Raw genomic sequence first — 5,363 nt, forward strand, 5'->3', positions numbered from 1 at the left:
CGAAGCCGACCGCGTCAGGAATGCTTGCGGTGAACTAAGGGCTCGGGTGCAGGCTCAAGCTTTAGAAGAGAGGGGCACCTTGGCCAAGGTTCCCACCTTCGAGGCCCAACTCTTCTTGGCTTGTGACAATGCTACAGTTCAAGCTGATATGATCATGAAGCTCGAGTCCGATCTCTCAAAGGTCAGGGCTGAGATAATTGATGCCCGGGCTGAAGTAGCATTAAGTTGAACCAAGGTTGATTAGGAGATGGCGATTCATATGAAGGACGTTGCTGATGCCCAAGCTAAGTTGAAGTGGGCCCTCGATCGTGAGAAGAGGATAAAGGAATATGTTCATTGTAGATCCCAAAGAGAGGTACTTGAGGAGATCGGCGCTCGGAGGAGTTGGCTTGAGTAATGGCGGATGAGTGCGATGCTTGGTCACTTCTTTCTGACGTCACAGATGGCGAATTTGGGGCTAGCAGGCTGTAGTATTTTGGAGCAGAACATAGATTTTGCCCTTTTTTTGTTTTGTATTTGATATTTGCGGGGCATGTTTGTAGATGGATAACGCGCCTTTTGCGTATGTAAATAAGAGAAAACTTGAAGCTTTATCTCTTTCGTATCTCTTTCTGCATTGCTTTAGTGCGGTTTTTGACACAAGTAGGCATTAGGGCCTTCGTGCTTTGCCCAGCTGTTTTAGGCCTAGTCTCTGAGTCAGGCCTTGACTAGAGCTTACCTGACCTTCAACCTCCTGTGCCTGTGTGGGCAGATGATAATTGTTCTTGTTCCTTGCCCTTGGGAATTTGTTTTTCAGCTATTTTGGGTCCAGTCTCTGATTCGCATTGCGACTGGAGGTTTAATTGACCCTCAAGTTTTTTCGTGCCTGCATGGGCTAATGATGATGGCTCTTGCGCTTCGGGTTGAAGCGACATTTTAAGTGTGTGGCCCGGAGGCTTGTTTGGCTAGTGACAATGGCACTTACGCTGTGCCCTTAGGCATTTGTAGTTAACTATTTTGGATTCGGTCTCCGAATTGGGTTACGACTTGAGCTCATTTTAATCCTCAAGTTTTCAAATTTCAAGCTGGCGACAATGGCTCTTACGCTGCTTGGTCATTGAGACCTTTTAGTGTGCGGTCCGGAGGCTCGTTTGGCTGGTGGCAATGGCTCTTATGCTTTTGCCCATGGGCAGTTTGTAGGCTTTGTTTTCCTCTCGTTAAGGTCTTTTTTGAAATGATTTTGTCTAACCTGTCGTCGGTTCGGGAAGAACCTCGATCTCAAGTCGTTAGCGGCTATGTTCGAGCACCGCGAAAGGCTTTTAGCTCGTAGGTTGAGTAGCTTGAAGCCTTGTGATTTGTAGCTGACATGGTCGAAGCTCATTTTCCTGTTGAGGGAAGCCTGTTTTAACCAGTTCTTTTCGAAGTATATTAGAAGTAATGGCCTGCGATTTTGTAAGCGACAGTCGGGCGTCCCCGAGTCGCATTAATTTGGCTGGAGCAACCATTTTGACCGTAGTCATATGTGTTTGTCCAGAGCCATTTTTGATCCCGAGTGATAGTTTAGGCGTCTACATCGAGGGTATGCCTTTTTGGGATTCTTAGAAATGCGACGTATAGCCTAAACTTCGGGATTGAGTTTTATGCCTGTAGTATGGTCTTACAAAATTTTCATGCCTGTTGAGGTCTTACAGTTTGTCATGCCTTTTGTGGTCTTACAGTTTGTCATGCCTGTTGAGGTCTTACAGTTTTTGTTGCTATGTAGAACGGTTATGGTTATAACGAGTCTGCTCGCTCGAGGTCTTACGTCCTTGGGTTTTCCAGTGTACGGCAATTGGCGACAGTCTTCGAGTCATCGAGTTTGCTTAGGCTTGAAGGCCACTATTTGTGAGCTCGGAGTTACCTTGTTGGGGCTTTATGAGCCCGGAGTTCTGACCCTGGGGTCGTGCGGGTGCCAAATAGTTGACGCTAAGTCTCCGAGTATTTCGGGACTCATTTGGTGGAGGGATTCCTGCCGAGGGTATGCTGAAATTTCCTTCTTTGGAGTATGAGATGCTGAAAGATATTCTTTTATTGCTTGTTGTAAATACATATCGTTTCATCATTGTGAGCTCGGCCCGTGCGGGCGCGGCTCCTTGGACCGTTTGGTCTGGTACATAATTCCCTATTGAAACTCGGTCTGCCATTCCCCGGCCATTCCGAGTGGACCGTTCCTTCAAAAGGGGGGGGGGTGTCCTTCATTGTTTGATTACAGAAGAAGGCCTATGATCTTGTCGGATCCTCCACAGGGGGTACGTTGCTCCGCTAAGAATCTTGCTGGCAAGACCCTCTTCAGGGTGAAAGTCCGACCGAGGAGAAAGAGCGCAGCAGGTTCCATTAAGGCCTTGGGGTCTCTGGGTAGAGTTAGAACTTCCGAACGCCCTGGCCGGGTGTCTATATATAGGTTAGTGAAAAATAACTAAGGAGGGAGGTAGTTTTTCTTTACCGCGGGATGTGTATGCGACGTTCCGGGGTTAGGTATATTCCTGCTGTTTTGGGGCGTGGACTCTAGTACGGCCCTCCGCTGTGTTTAATCGGGCTTGGCCAAAGATGTGGTTTGCTTTTCCTTTGACTCTTTCAAGAGTGGAGATATTGGTGTCGGCGATGCGTCATGTGATGCGGAATTTCCCCTTGTCGCGTATTACTTCCTGCCAACGGTTTTAATTTCGTCCCTTGCGTGGAATTTAATACTTTTGGCAAAGTGGGGGCGGCCCTGTATTTGAGCGATGCGCCCGCGGCCGTCAGAATAAGGCAGATGCCTTGCGCCTCCCTTGATGATATGGGACTCGGTGTTCCGGTCTTGGCCAATCATGCTCTAATGAGAGAATGGTCTTTCTCTTTGTCATAGAGTTCGCCGTTCGGAATTTGTCAAAGATTCCATAGGTGGTTGTGTTTTCACCCGGCGACCCGAGCCGCCCCATCATCCTTGGCCCGACAGTGCTGATTGAGCCATCTGCACTTATGTGCACATGTTTTATTTAAAATGGATTGAGTGAGAAAGAAGGTTACTAGTACGTCATTGTGAGGTCGAGACGAGGCCTCGGTACCCTCTTTGTTGAATGTAAGGGCGTCTTGGGGGTATATCCCCAGATCTGCCTTTCTCCGGTGACGAGAAATTTTGCTCCCCCCTTTACAAGTTCTTGGAAAGGGTCGTCGATCCTCCATTGTCGTGGCAATGCACTGCGGCCCGTTTGCTTAGTTCCTCTTGACCGCCTTCCATACTGGGGACTGAACTTGAATTTGGTCGCTCGTCAGTTCTCGGTGGTGATTTTTGTCGAGCGGCTTGGTGTCTTTCCTTCAGAGCTGGTGGCTATCTTCGGCCCCGCGGCCAAACTTGCTATGTAGTTCCCGCACCAGGCTGTGATCCTATTGAGAGGATTTCGACCGAATTGGACTGAGCCATTCGACGTCCCTGGTTTTGCCTACGGTGAACACGATGTTTGGTGTAGTGATGTGGAAATTGTACTCTGATGGGCGAGGCGCCCTTGTCGGCCATGCGTCCTCGTCGAATCTGGCTTTGTTAACGATTGCTTGAGGATATTGTCCTCAGGCCATTCTCAGATTGTTGCGAGGTAGATTGCATCTCGAGGCGTTCCTACTGTCTACGGCGCACGGGTGGTACCTCCCTCTGTTTGGCATTGGTTTCTTTGCCAGGAGCATGTTTCGGTAAGCTGAGCCCGAGGAGGCTCTCGGATGGCCATCCATGACCCTGATTTGCAACTGATGCCGGGTACGGGCATCCGACCAGGTCTTGGCTAGGTACCTGATCAAGTTTTGTTTGAACTACTCTAAAATCGTCGGGCTTGGTTTGTTTAGGCTTTGAGTGAAGGCCTGTATTGCCCAGTTATCCGAGACTGGTGGCAATCTCATTCGTTCCATCGGGGAATGAGGTGCGAATTCCCGTGGCATTTCATTCCCTATTTGTTAGGCACTGGATGTGTCGGGCTCCCTCGTCATTGCTTCGATGGCATCGGCGTGTATCTTTATGGAGGAATCCGCTGGTATGGAAAGCGAGTTTATGGGGTCGGCACTAGGTTATGACGCCACATCATGGTTCCTTTTGGGAGTGTTTCCCTGAACCTCTTCAACAAGACGGGCTCGATCTCATCATCTTTTGGGTCGTTGCCTTTTCCCGCGCACGTATAGGAGGTAATGTGTTCATTGGGATCTGAGGTCCCGTTGTACTTAGGGAGTTCTGGCGTTCTGGACTTCTTTGAAATGGGTTCCAGGGTTGCTACCTCGGGGAACGGTTGTTGCACGAATTTCCACGAACTAGATTTGATCCTTTCGGAGAGATCCCCAAGCATCTTTGCTATGGCAAGGTCAGCTACCGATCCGTTATTGCTTGATCCCTCGGGTACTTGCTCAGCAGGGGAAGCTGCTTCCGGCGTTGCTGTGCTGGGAGTCTTCGGATGGCTTTGTAACCGAGTAATGGCCAACTGTTGTGCCTTCAACATTTCAAAAATAACATGAAGACTAACTTCCTGTTCTTCCCGGGCTGGGGTCTTTTGGGCTTCCTGTTGGTCGCCATGTTGTATGCTTCCGTTGGTGCGTGAGGTTTCATCGACCCGCTGCATGTCTCGCGAAACCGCATACACTAGAATCGGTCCAGGTGCATTATCGGGGTTCTGCAGCGGCGCGCCAATGACTGGAACAACCATACCGTTTTCTCCGTGATTTTTGAGGTAGTCGTTCTTAACCCCATTTACCGAGCCAGATGTTTCGACCTGAAATCAAGAGATCTTGGACAAGAAAAAGTGTCAAAGATAACTTGCATTTGTGCAATGAAACTAGCAAGAAAATAATCACTATTATTTTTAGCCCCACGGTGGGCCCCAAACTGTTTACCGTGAAAATGGTAACAACAATTAAATTTGTAAATGCTATTCTAAAAATACGTGATTTATTTTTATGCTAGTTGTTAGAGGAGTTGATGCTAAGAGCATAAAGTTTAATGAAGAAATACAAGCTAAAATAAGGCAGTAACCAAACTGAGATGCCTGCAGCCCGAGCCTCGGACTGGTCGATGAAGGACCTCGAGGTCGATATCTAGCTCGAGCTAGAGCTATCGGGGGTAGTCGGGGATGGGATAACAGTTGAGATATGATCAAACAAGGCTCTTTATGGCCAATACCATGCAATTAACGAAGAACAAGTATGAAATCAATAAACGTTAAGAGTGGACTCGAGCTAGTATGAATGAGTAAGTTAGAGAGAAGAAAGAGAGATATTATTGATCTTGAGGAGAAATAGATGGAGCAACATCAGCCCGTACAAAGTAGTGTGGGTTCCCTTTATATAGGAGGAGAACCCGGGTATAGTACAACATACGTTAATTATAAAGTATG

This window comes from Nicotiana sylvestris, chromosome 12 (genome assembly GCF_000393655.2).
Source record: "Nicotiana sylvestris chromosome 12, ASM39365v2, whole genome shotgun sequence".
Classification (NCBI taxonomy): Eukaryota; Viridiplantae; Streptophyta; class Magnoliopsida; order Solanales; family Solanaceae; genus Nicotiana; species Nicotiana sylvestris.